The sequence below is a fragment of the Halictus rubicundus genome, chromosome 4 (assembly GCF_050948215.1).
Source record: "Halictus rubicundus isolate RS-2024b chromosome 4, iyHalRubi1_principal, whole genome shotgun sequence".
Taxonomy (NCBI): Eukaryota; Metazoa; Arthropoda; class Insecta; order Hymenoptera; family Halictidae; genus Halictus; species Halictus rubicundus.
In genome coordinates, this window is record NC_135152.1 from 17,735,598 (window position 1) to 17,749,715 (window position 14,118).

Below are 14,118 nucleotides of genomic sequence, written 5' to 3' on the forward strand. Positions count from 1 at the left end.
TTTTAAGTTCGCTCGTGTATTTTTCTAAACGAGTTCTCGCGAAGCATTGTTGTCTGCGATAGAATTAGCCGGACCGGCGATTATAGAGTCATCGTGATTAGAGCTTTCACGGTTCACCCGAGCTTATGATGGTCATAGATACCGGATAAAGCTATCTACGAGGAAAATCGAAAGTACAGTGGTCGCCCGAGGCTTGAATTACATTAACGATTCAGTCACGGCATAGTCACGGTTCGTTCGGACATTATTCAATGCTCCTAGGCGTGACCGAACCGTGAACGTTCAGTGAACACTACAAAGCATGGCCCACGTAACCAGAGCCGTTTCAAGCGATTTACGAACTGCTTTTACGGAAGATTATGCCCCGTAAAGAGTACCGTGCAGTGTTTCAAATCTCTCTTTAGTTTGGGATCCGAGACTCCCACGACCTAACATTATACCGCATTCACTGTTTGGGTTTCAGAGTATTAACCACCTGTATTTTCCAGATACCACAGAAACGATAGTCTGAACCCTTTAATTTTCGAAATTGTTATTGTCTGATTCACTTTAACCGCCCTTCTAGATCAATATTGATTCAAACGATTTGAAAACATTCCTTCCCAAGTAAAAATGATAAAACCTCCAAGCTAAAAGTTAAGAGAAACAGAAGTTGACTGTAACTACACACGTGTGACGAACTAAAGTTAAAAATTTTTAAACTCTGTCCTTGTTTTGCTAATTCAGCCGACGGTTTGGTGTCAAACAGACACAATAGTGAAAATGAGAAAGATTCAAAATAAGAAAGATTGAATTTCTATAGGTTCAAGTTCGCGTCTATTTGTTGTAAAGTTCTTGCTTCCGACCTTCTCTATAAATTAATAATCTTCCTGTCGCGTGCAATTCTCGCGTTTACGGCTTGAACGTACGCAGTGGTTTCGCTTTGCTGCGCCAGAGTATACTGAAGCACAGCTTGTTCATAATGTAAACAGTGTCAGACTACGCGTAAGCTCGAGTGACAATATAAGAACTGCGGAACAACATTGTTGCAGGCTGGGAAATGGAAGCGCGTCAACTTAAATACTAACGCGAGCGTACCACAAGGATTTTATCTCTGAGACGCATCTTCGGTAAACGGATTATCCCATCAGCAGGGCTTTGGTAGGTCGCATGCAGATTCGCTAGGTGGTCCAATGACGGACTGGTATCTCGGACGCGAGATACTCCGCGTTGGAATCGCGGAAAAATGCGTCGCGTCTGGTAAAGCCGATTTTAGTTATCGCCAGGTATGTACACTGTCGAACTGGTTTCACTCGGCCGAGCCGCATAATTACAGCACGCATCCCAGGTGGTCTTAATAAATGAATACCATAATAAACGACTCTGTCGGTGGCAAGAAGGAAAGGTCGGGTCTTGCCCGGTTACTGAAAAAGGATGAAAATCGCGCGCCACGTCCCGATAATTGCACAATATTATTTTTGAAACCGTGTTCGGCCCGAGCTGTCCGCTCGCTGCCCGCCTGGATTAACCCGCTCACTTTATGTGGTCGAGGACGATTTACTGTTAAACGATCCCTGTATTTTCCGACACGCGAACACTCGGCCTTTTTTTTTCCTCGTGCACGCCGTTAGAGCGTGGCTGGAATGCGGTTGTGGCGCGTGGAAATGATTAATCCTGATATCACACTAGTTTTTCACATGGTCATAAAATAGTAGTGCGTCAGCTTCTATATTTTTCGTGTAACAAGTTTCTTTTTGAGCGTTTTAACACTTCGGGACCTGGTAGTCTTTTTCCGAACTTGAAGAACATAGCGCGGTTGCGTGTCACGAGAATGTTAGAACGAAATTAAAATTTTTAATCCTGAGATCAATCTTTCGCCTTAATTTTCATTTAAAGGGGTCTCATTAAATCCCTTATCGGTAACTGTCGACGTGCAAAGTCTGGTAACAGGCGTGCAGTAAGAATCAACCCTTCGGTGGTCGAGTCCATTTTGACTTTTCAAAGGCATCGTCCACCTACTCAGCTCTTGACCTTTAATTTAAGCTAGGAGGTCAAGATGAATAGAAAGACCATAAATCGTAGATAGAGTACCTTCCTAAAAATATTTATTTACAGCTTCTAGCAAGTAATTATGTCGGAGATTCTGACCTACTTTGCGTTAACTTTTGATTCATTGTGAAAAATAGAATAGAAAAAAGGGGAAAATTGGCTGAGCGTTTAGCGGGTTGACGGAAGGGTCCTGAAGGTTCGTCCTTCCGAGTGTATTTAGAGGGTGGAAGCGGTCCGTAACGAAGAACGAGGCATAGTTTAAAGAATCGATAAAGCCGCGGCACAATGTTCTATGTACACATGTACGTCCAACAGCGAGCAGAACAGCCGGAAAAAGAAAATAATCCGTGGTCCGGCGGCCGTCGCCGCTCCAGCAACACACATCGCAGTCATGCAGCTCTTATTCCGTAGCCCACATTTGCATCGATCTCCGCTCGGGTCGCAGCCAGTCTCGCAAGGGTGGCGAATCTTCGCCGCGGACTTTACCATTCAACTTTGGGGGGATTTCAGCGGCTAATCCTTAGTCAGGTTTTCGTTGACCCACGAATCCCCCATTGTCCGACCAAGTTTCCGGCAGATTTCTCGACCCGGGGTGAACGGTGTTCGACGAGAGATCCCGTCGCTGGATAGACGACGATCGTTGGAGACGTCGAACGTCGATCCGAGGTCCCCGAGGGGGAAAACGCGAAAAATGCTCGCCAAAAGCTCGACCAGTAACCAAAACACGAGGTGACGTTCGCGGACGTAACGACCTAGTTTACGCTTCCAATTCAACCGAGGAAGAATGGAACGGTCCGACGTGAAACGGCGCAGGACGGAGAGAAAGGGGGAGTCTTGGGGACAAGGACGATGCCGGTGAGGCAGGGATGCGCGAAAAGGAGAGAAACCGAGAGAGAGAGAGAGAGAGGGGGGAGGGAGAGGTGAGAGACCAAGAGGGGAGAGTTTTGAAGCAGAACACCCGTGCGACAGCTGACGGCGAGACCCTGCCCGCCTTCAATCTTCATGAAGTTTTTCGGCCGAATTTGGTTGTTTGCCTGCCATTCATTAACACACCGGCCACCGCGACTCAAATATTTGGACATTTTAATTTTTCGCTCCGACGAATCATGTTTCTCAAATTGACATTCCGCGTTTTTTGCGTGCACCCTACAGCTGATACACTGAATACTTTTTTAAGGTATATCATTTTGCACATTTCTTTTTTAGCGGGGCTATGTAGCGAATTTTGCTGGAGTATTAAGATAAACTCCACATGTGTGTGCTGTTTGAAAGGAACACGACGTGGCTGACACATTTTTTAAAGAGTTTCCGTGTATTACAGAGATCCGGGAACTCTTACAAATAATGTGCAGGATGTACTTAACCCTTTGAATCCGGCTGACGTATATTGTACCCTCTGTATTATATCACATTAACCCCTTTTAGACCTAAAACTAATTCAGTCAGAATTTTATGGAATTTTTATACAATACAACAATGTTGAAAATGACAACCGTCGATCAACACTTTTACTGCCACAGCAGTCACACATGGGTGGCACGTTTTTGTTTTATCGAGATTGAAAATGGATTTCAACTACAATTATTCAGTAAACCGAACTTCATTAGGATCTACGAAGCGTGAGGAGACCGCAAATTAAAAATATAGTAAAAAAAAGAATAAAATAAAAATACAGTCAGTAGTCTTTACTGCAATTTATTTTCAATATTCAATAGAAAAAAGTGTCCCGATTTCTCATAAATTATCAGTAGACTACGAATCTTTGTGCAAAATAAAAATTGTCTGCATGCACTGCAAGACACAGTGGTCATTTAGAAGCTTCTCTCATTCCTTAACACTAGGTTTACGGAGCATTAAAACTGAGTATTTTACATTACTTTATAAACACAAGAAGAATGTGTCTATCCAAGTTTTCAGCCATTTTTAAAAATAATATATACCTAAGGAACTAAGTTTGTTGAGTAATTCCACGTAGATGGATCTTCACAATCTCAATAATCGTAAATTAAAAATATTAGAACCCGTCCGTACTCTTAGTTTTACTGTTCTAAATTGCACCAACGAATTTTTGTTGAAAATGGTACCGTGGTAGGTTTGGCGTTAATAAAAGCAGCGCTATTCCACGCAATAGTTTCTTTGCCGATAAGTCTTCTTAAAATAAAAGATTTCTCAAATTTTCGTCGAAATCCGAGAGAGAGTGAGAGAGAGAGAGACAAAGAGAGAGAGAGGGAGAAAGAGAGAGAGAGATACCAGCTGGTAGTCTTTTCGAGGCCCTGGATGAAGCAGGAAAGGGTCGGATGGCCGGGAAAGCGAGCGAGGGAGGGTGAGAGCCGTCGGTGGGGGTAGAATCCAGCATGTTTAGCAGAGATGGAAGGAGGGGGGCGTCGGTGGTGGGGGCATCGCGGTGGGGTGACCGGTGGTGGGGGGAATAAACACGCCGGCGCCTCAGTATCGTCGCGTCCATCGAGGGAGTCGGTTTGTGACGATCTCGGTGTCCCCCCCACGTCGTCGCGGAACAAAAGCCACTGCTGGGTTCATTTATTTCTCTCGGGAAACTTCTCTCGTGCATTCTACCGGGTCTGTACGCGTTCTCGAAGACCGGGTGCGTTCGATTCGCAACGCGAACAGCCATGCCGCGTTCGATCGACGACGAGGGCTAGCCTTGCCCTTGAAGCAGCAGCAGCAGCGGGTTTCGAGTGGTCGACGAGGAGAGGAGCGCGTACCGCGCACGACGTCCCAACCAGCTGTGCCGGAATCGTCCGCGTGTGTTTGTGTTCAACGTTTTTCCTTGTTTTCGTGACAAAAGAGGACAGTTTTTACGTTCCCGTGGTTTGGTATTCTCCGTTGTTCAGTTCTGTTTGGTGCTTATGGTGCATTCGCCGGGACGATAAGCGAGCGAGGAGGAACAAAGGGACGATAGTGCAAGGGAGAGAGATATCGGCGTGTATCGATCGAGAACGGTGCTCGCCGTTGACGTAAGTCGATGAATTTTGTCCTTAACAGGAGTAATGATCGAGACGGCGGGGTACGCGCTCTCTCGCGGACGCATCCGCGAACGTGTCAGGATCTGTCCCAACCAGAGGCCCCTATTTCGCGTCTAATAAACCAATCCGGATCCTGATCTGTGTAATATTAGATACACGGATGTCCGTGTAATTTAATTTCACTAATATTCCTGTATCTTAATATACCGTGATATAACGTCGGACAGTTGAGCGTGAATTTATTGCTGTCTCGCTTCTACTATCAATAATCGAATACGTGTACGAAAATACACGGTCCCACAATGCATAGTTAATCCTATTTACGCTATCCGCTCAGACACTGAACGGTTCCGTTAACACTTTAATAATACTTTTTTTGTTTAGTATAAACATTTAAGGCAGGGGGACCCAATTACTGTACCCATATTAATTATACAAAATTATACCAATTATAAAAAGGAGATATTAAATTGTTCTGATTAAAGTCGGTGAATATATATGTTATATATCTCTTTTTTAATATTCATCATGCTTTAAAAGTAAGTATAATTAATATAGGCACAGTGATTGGGTCTCTTACCCTATGTTCAAATGCATTGAAGAATGTTCATCTCATCGGTGCTGAGCGGAACCGTTCCATGTCTGCGTGGATAGCATAAATCGACCTTTACGCGTGCATTAAACACGCGTTTTCATTCGTGACCCGTCGCGGTGGGGGTAAGCTCGAGCGGCCGTCGATATGTACAATTTTATTCCGATATAAGACGATACATTTCACTTCGGAATAAGAAAATCGCTATCCCCTCTTCTTCGTCTTCATCCGAAGTACGACGAAAGCCGGTCCCGCGCCGTCGCCTTATATCGAACGAAAGCTGTAGCGAAATATCGGTGTGGGTCGAAAAGCGCCAAAAATCAATCCCAGAGAATCTCACAAAATTAGTGTAATTTAATTAATGAAACCGAAACTAGAAATTTAAAATGCATTATAGGGGATGCCGTCTTAACCCGTTTGAATTCTAAAGATCCCAATAAAATTCGGTTTATCTGGATATGTTACGATAAAAATGGATTTCTAAACCTAGTCAAAAATCATTGTCAGTCATATATGACTGACGTGGCAGTTAACGTGTTAATTCGCGGATGCAAGGTTCACGGATTCCGTGTACACGCGTCCCTTCGGTACACGGCCCAATATCGTGGACTAAAGGTCCCGACTAGCATAGCGTGGCAGAGGTATCGTTTCACGTAAGTCACGTACATAGATGCGGTGAACTGGTTCGCCTTTTCTTCGCTTCTTCTCTCCCCCGTTTTCCAACATGCAGCGCAGCAAGGCGCCTTCGGGCTCGAAATAGTCCGACAGAAGTTCACTGCCTTCCTCTTCTGATTCTGTCATCGAGGTTACGCGCGCCGTCTCGGCGGCAGATCGCTCGATCGGGTCGATAGATCGCGATAATCTCGTACCGAACCTGTACACGCAACTTTTTCACGCGTTTTCTGGGCGCAACGCGTTTCCCCCGGCTGTTTCCTCGCGTGACGTCGCCTGATGGATTACACGCGACATCCTGCGACGAGGTTCCACGCAACGAACGTTCTCTACACATGTTTTCTTGCGACGTCGATCTCGCGATGCTGCGAAATATTTCTGGGAAAGGAATGAACCGTTGCTCTTCGAAACGAGGGTGGTAGAAACCACCGCGTTTCACACTCCTACGACCGACAGATGCTCTATTCGCATAACACTCTATTCAACGCCCGTCACAAACGGCTTCCACGTTCCCGCCGAGGCTCTTCCATTAAACTTTCGAAAATATCTTAAAACTCCGGGAAAGTTGATGGAAAGTTTAATAACTCCGTGTGGCCGCCGGTGCCATTTTCGACCGTCGAGATTTTTCTAACCGACGACGAGCCTGCTTTATACCTCGTTAACAAATGTGACGAGATTCTTTTTGGACGTTGATATTTATCCGCGTTTGTCGAGAAGCACAGTTTTCTACGGAATTCGACGATGTTGCGCTTTAGAGTTCTAACGAAACCATTGTTATTGACATCGACGAAATAAATATTAGATTGTCCTGGAAGTTTCTTTTTTGTTTTTTGTCAATGGTTTCAATGCAAATTCAGCTTAATTTTCTAAGAAGATGTAAAAGAGGAAGTATAAAAAAAAAACATTAATGAACAAATTATCGCGTTTTTCGTATATGCTCGTGTTATTTAACGGTTCTAAATATTGCGAAAGAAACTTTCGGAACAACCCGATACATAAATAATGGTTTCAGTTTTGCTGCTCACTGTATTCCTGGAAGCGGTTAGTATCAATATTTACGCGAGTCGAGTGTTTGAGAAAAAGAGGATTCGCGAAAGAGTGTGTTGCTTGGTACGGCTGTTGTATACGATTGGTGCAGCGAATCGACGCCGACGCAACGCTGACGTAACACGCGAATTTATTGTCAACTAATTATCCCGTGGGCCGTTCAATGAAATGCATGTCTCGTTGTCAATTCAACGATTCCCGAATTATTCTTGAACGCGGAGAGCTCGAATCACCGACGGATGTTCGTTGCAAATAAAAACGTCCGAAGTGTATCGGCCGTGGAAGAACCGTTGACCTTTGTCGAGTGTCGATCAAACGACTGAATCGTAAAACGTTTTAATTAACATTCTCCGCGCCTCCGATGTTTTTCAGTCTTTCACAGCAACGATGCGTCCGTTGCACAACTCTGCCTCTATCGCATTGTCGATACGGAATCGAAAACGCGTTAACATGCTCCTCGAACAATATTTCCTTTGACCGGACTGACATTGACCCACGATAATCAGGTGGCGTAATCTTCCCACGCGAAATCGAAACGTAGATTTTTATAGTGGTTGTTGTCACGACAGTGTTGCATCAATTCATGCAGTCCTCGATAGCTACTGGTGATTATTATTTGAGAATACAGAGACTTGATAAATTATTCGTTTTTGTATTCATGATAATCGGACTGTTATCGATGGGCAGTGGAACAAACATTATCTGCACTAATAGCAAAGTTCATAAGCTACATAGACGTTTATTTCTCTCGTTAATAGTTTTAGAAGTTGAGAATAAAACAACTTATAAATTCTGTAAATGCGTCTACCGTTCTGCATTTCATCTACTCTACATAGTTACCATGCACGTAATTTACGGTCGAATATGAACTATGAATTCAGTGATAGTGCACATTACCCATAGTTAGTACGTACGTATATACCAGTACATTTATACATAGTGATATTCAGTTGTCAATTACACATAGTTTGACGTATTGATTTGGAGTATTGATTATGCATACTTAAGTGGACATATACCAGGTATCTATTGTATATGCTTTGATGTGCACATGACAATTGTCACGGTCATGTACATCATTGAATTTATGGTGATATTCAATTACTCGTGGTGCAGTACGTCGATTTGATGCAGTGATTATGCATACTTGAGCATGTAAGAATGTTAATTGCAATTCTAGAGAATTGTCACTTACAGACTCCTACTACATCGATGTTGACTGTCGATAATAAATAATGCGATACCCGGTTCTTCATTATCTATTTCCTGTACTTTGATATATCGCTCAACGATTTTTCACTCGTTGATACGTCGTTGCTGGTAATATGAAATTTATCGATTCCACATACACCGATATATCACGTATCGATTTTCCATATATTGATATATCGTTGTCGGTAACAATTATCCCTGTCGAATATGAAGTCGGGCGGTCAGTTATACATATTGTGTATGCTAAAAATTTCATCGGATTCGGTTTACATTTCTATGAGGTACAAACGATTAAATTGCAAGCCCGGATGAAAACGGTGAAATAATTAAAAAAGCCATTTTTGAACTAGTCTCTGTAGTCCATTGCTAAGGATTTTTTAATAGACCCTTCATCAACAACAGCAATGTCAACCGTTACTCGACCCCACTAACGTTAACTAATAATTATAAAGATGATTTCTAAGCTTCTTGAGCACAATATGTGACTAGTATACGTCTTCCTTTTTTCTAATAAAAATTACAGGACTGAATTTATTTAGATGTCTTGCAATTTTCATAACAATATGTACTTGCATGAAGAAATTGATCTAACAATTTCTAATGGAACGTAATTTCAAGAAATATAAAATGAAAATATTTCCGGTCGCGGTACGGTTAGTGTTAATAGGTTTCCAGAAAATGTAGTGTTAAACCCCGAAGCTCCAAAATTATTCGGTTTTCCCGAGAATTCGTTCCGTTTTCAATCAATCCGTACAATGGAAATTCGGAAATAAAACAGCGCAAGAAAAAAAAAACACAGAAATAATAACATATTAGCGTTGTACGATCGCGTCGGCGTTTTGTTTAATCAAATTTGAGACTTCGGAAAGCAGGGGTGCCGACAATTAAACTTAAGAAATTCGCGAACGAAAACGGTCCTCGCATTTCTGCGCGATACCGCCGGCAGGAAGGTATTAAGACGTTTCCCGTTGCACAGTCCTCGCCCCCGTTAAATACTTGCAGAAACTTGCAGGCTCGCATATCGCGTTCGGGTGAAGTGCACCGCGTTTGCAAATGAAGTACCGCCGCTCTCGGAATACTTGGTCGAACCTCGCATATTCCGGTCAAGACTGACCCATACCCCGGGGTGTTGGCAGAGAGCTGCAAGACAGGTAGTGACGTCACCGCGCCAGCTGCTTCGCTTTTGTCTCTATCGTTTGCGTCCGCGAGCAACGTTGCCTTTTCCTCTTCCTCTCCCTCTGTTTTCACTCTGCCTCGAACCCATATTACATATTTTCTGCTCTCTAGACGTTACCCCAAGTTCCAGCCACTTGAAATGCTGTTGTGTTGTCGCGAAAGTTAGAGACCTCTCCCCGAGGTCATCAACCGGAAGCCAGCGGAATAATGGCGCTAGCCGCAAGATGGCAGAAGATCAGCCATCGAGAAACGTGTCGAATATTCAGTGGAATCTTTCTGAAGTCTCCACCACGGGTCTAAATTGTTATTACACACGAAGCGGTCGAAATATTAATTGCGGTACGCTTTCGTACATATCTGGACAATTGCCATAAATCGGCGATTCGTCCCCGGAGAGTTAACAGTCCAGCGAATCGTTACGACGCCACGAAATTTTTAACCGCCGCAGGACCGTTTCGTAAAAAAGAATTTCGTTCCGCAGGCCTTGCGGGAATTTCCCTCGTTTTTCACGCAGAAGTATAATGAGGGGCATTATAATAACGAGGGTTATTTCTTTTCCGCGCGGAAGCTGCCGTGCGTCGAACTCGTTCTTGGAAATCGCACGGTAGATTAGCCAGCCACTTGCCCGCGAATTAGCCGGCGTCTGTGGAAACGAGCAAGGGACGTTCCGTGCAATTTCTCTCGTCGGAACACGCGTATTCAGCTGGTCTAATTCGGCCATGCAAATACGTTGCTGTTGCGACCCCGGTTCTGCGGCGGTGGTCGTCGTACCGTCGTCTATTTATCAGGTTCAGTTCGTTCACGACGGGACGTCGCGCCGAATTCGTCCTTACGAGCGCTGCAAATGGAAAGATGGTCGCGCGACGGTGTCCTCGACGAATTCCCTGACGAATGGACGACCTCGAGATCCGCCGGGATCTCTGCGGAGCATGTTTGACGTCATTGACTCAGCTGCTCGTCTTTCTGCGCACAGGGTTCCTCGCAAACGGCGCATGTAATTCTTGCCGCTGTGCACTCTTGTACACAGGCGAGCTACACCCGCAAGGATTATTTGTGCGGCTTGGTGCTAAGAGGGTTTCGCGCACGGACGGCTAGACTCGGACATTATTCTCTTTCATTTGTTGTGCTATGTCCAAATACGCTGTGCTGCTTCATCGTCATTCGGTATGGTGACCGGTCCAGTGAATGAACACCTATCAGCGAATTAACGTAGTTCGTGTTAAACGAGGGAATAACATTCACGACGCCCTCGGCATGTTGAAATTTATACAACAATTCCATTGCAAGTTTACATTACATCCATTTCGATATACAGTTTATCACAGAAGCGTTCGTACATACGGATGAAGTTTACCTGGACTAACTTTATTTTAACGTTATTTAAGAATTTTATGTGAAGACGCTGTTGAATGTCTCGCTAAGGAGATCTCTGTTTGACACTGGGCATCGAATTAAACAATAGTATTTTGTACGTGAAATTTAATTTAAAAAATACAGTATTTTTGTTCGCCAAGGACATTGTTCAGCAATTTGACTGTCGAAATGGTTACTTGAAATACCTGGGTAAGAAGGGTTTCTTCGGAGTAGTATGATAATGTCTTATAGACTGTAACGTAATCTTTCGGGAGTTATGTAAAGTATAAAAGGAGTCCTAACTTCACCCGGTATGTTCAAGTCTTATTTTATTCACTTAAAAGAGGGAAGAGGCTGTCTGCATAGAGATCCACATTGACTTTCATGCTTATAATAAGTATGCAAATTCCAATCTCATGTTTGTAGAGTTTTTTTCATAGGCATTTTCAAGGTATTCCTATGGTATTATAATCCTTAGTTATAAGGCACTAGAATACGGGACTAGACTGACATTAAGATCCTTTTAATGGTCCTCCATAGAGAGTTTGGAATCTTTTTATGATGAAACGTGAAGCATAAAGGTAGGATTTACTTAGGAATCCTTGGTACACTTTCCCAGACCACGAAGCTTACACTCGAGGGACGATATTAAAATCCGTAAAATAGGATCGTTATGAAAGGCGAAAGAAGAAATTGATATACATATATTATTGATAAAAGCTTGGCTTAGAACTCGAGTGTGATCGTCTATTAAATTTTGAGCGTGCTCTTACGAGGTGCTTACTTTGACTTCACGAGTTCGTTCAAGAAACCCCAACGTCTAGAATCTATTGAATCAATTATCGCAATGCTAAATATCTCTGTATCTCTTCCCTATGCTCTTACGTTATCCTTCCTTTTTATATTGTAAAATGTAAATGTTGCGTGCCTCTCCTGAAATAAATGCAGTGTTTTCATCGAATAAAAAGCACGGTCGGAAATAAATGGATATGATAATGTTTCATGCAAACGCTTCGTAATCCTGAGATCCTCTTTTCATCTGTCGCCGCTCCGTCATAAATCTTTTTGTACACACTCGCAAGACGGTGACGAATAATTCACCGACCAATGAGAAATAAGAGCAAGTGTAAAGTCAGAGAGCAGGTTTGCTCGAGCCACTGAAAAATAGATTCTAGGAAACACAGTGAATATTTGAAAGAAAACGTGATCGAATCAGAGTGCGGTACTCGTCTAGGCGGAAACCGGCACGCAGCCGTTGCATGCGGTCAAAGAGAAAAGTATATTTGCACAGTGCCGGTACATTATAGCGTGAATAGACGATGCAGTTTTTCAAATATCGATTAAGTCATCAATTAGAAGCCGACTTTTTGAGGTAAAGCTTAATAAAAACAATTTTCAATACGTTGACTCCCGGTGGGAGGCCTTGGAACTTTCAATGGGAAAGTAAACTTCCTAATTAAAAATTGCAGGATCTGTAGTAATACTTTCGAATGGTAACCATTTCTTTTCTAATAAAAGTTTCCCGTTAAAACAGCATTTTCTTCGAACAGCGTGCGTATTGCTTCAGCTACTTGCGTTTAATATTAGTGAAAATTCTTGCAAGCATCGTTTCGTCACCTGGAAACCTTCTTACACCATTGTGTATGAAAATCGTTCGATAGTCAATGCGCTAACTTATTGTTAGCGTTACACTGAAAGGAGCACACCAGTTCCTCGATCTGTGCGCGATGTGTATACCACGTTCCGCGTTGTTTTGTTTTACGCGGTTTTCTACCGCGTAAGTCGAGCCTTTCGGTGTAAAAAAGGAACATGTGACAAAACATACGGTAATAAGCGAAAAAGAGTAAGTGTGACGGGAAACCGGACGCGTGCATGAGAATGTTCGGTATACAACACGGTGTAATGTATACACCACCGATTAAAAGTTCGCTACCGTTTATCAATTTTCAGTCCAATCACGTTTCCCTGTCTCAAAAGTGACGTTCTTGCGAATATTGAGTTATCGACACTTTTCGTCGACTAATGTGACGAAATTGCTTTTGAATCAGGAACAATTCCTTACTTCTCCTTCCCTAAACGGAAATTTTTTCTTATTCCTGTAAAATATAACTAAAATACACAGTAAATATATAGTAAAAATATCGTGAATTTAATACATCCACGATCACGTGTATTAATACTCAACCAAATTTTTTCGACAGCCCGTTAAACAACAAATATCTCCTCGACCCGCTTGCGTAAGTTGAACGACAAAAATGAATATTTCCATAAAAATGTGGCGTGCTCGTTACGATTGCGCGGTCCCGTTGAAGTTAACAACTATTGCAAGCGTCGGCACGCCTCAGGTTTCTTGTTTCACAAAACCGAGCGTAACAGCTGAAGACAACAGTCAGCGTGGTTAATGCACTCTTTCTTTTTTCTCTCTCTCTCTCTCTTTCTCTCTCGCTGTGCGAAACGAGAGGAAAGTACTTGGCGGCGAGTGAAGTCGACCATCACAGTCTCTCGCGTACCCCGGTAATAACTTCATGTAAGCGAGCAGTAGTTTGCATATCGTGCAGTCGCCAAGTATAGCGGTCTCGCATTCACGGTGAACACTTTTCAGCAGGGAAGAGCAGGGTCAACGACGCGAAAGACGGCCCCGGTCTTTTCTTGGACGACGCCGGTGCTACCGCGTTGCGCTGACGAAATTTCAAGGACTTCGTTGTTATACCGAAACGATACTGTAAATGTTTCAAGCGGTTATTGGCCGTGGAGTAATGGGTTGTTTTATGGTCGGACATACGGCACGACTGGGTCGTTTCCGGCCCTTAAAAGAGTGTCTGCGCGCTATAAATTAATCCGCAGCTCTGTGTCGCATCTACACAAACTTGATTTTCCGAAAACTCTCCTCTAGAAACAATCGTCGACCCAGTATAACAACGAGACGCGATGATGATAATTTCGAAAAGAGTTTTCCAAATATTAGGGGTACCCGTAAGCAATCAATTATTTGCAAAGAATTTGTTTTGCCTTTAGTTCTGTACCGATCGTTGAAGAGGAAAGACGTATTTTTTT

The 14,118-nt window shown here is 43.2% G+C and overlaps 1 protein-coding gene across 8 annotated transcripts in view; it reads left to right on the forward strand.

Moving 5' to 3' along the window:
* The first annotated feature begins 4,481 nt into the window (after positions 1-4,481).
* Positions 4,482-14,118, forward strand: part of LOC143353690 (uncharacterized) — a 205,786-nt gene continuing 196,149 nt past the window's right edge. For all 8 annotated transcript variants that reach the window (XM_076787196.1, XM_076787197.1, XM_076787189.1 and 5 more), the window contains exon 1: positions 4,482-5,003. The gene's annotated coding sequence lies outside the window, so the exon portion shown is untranslated. The remainder of the gene's footprint in view (positions 5,004-14,118) is intronic.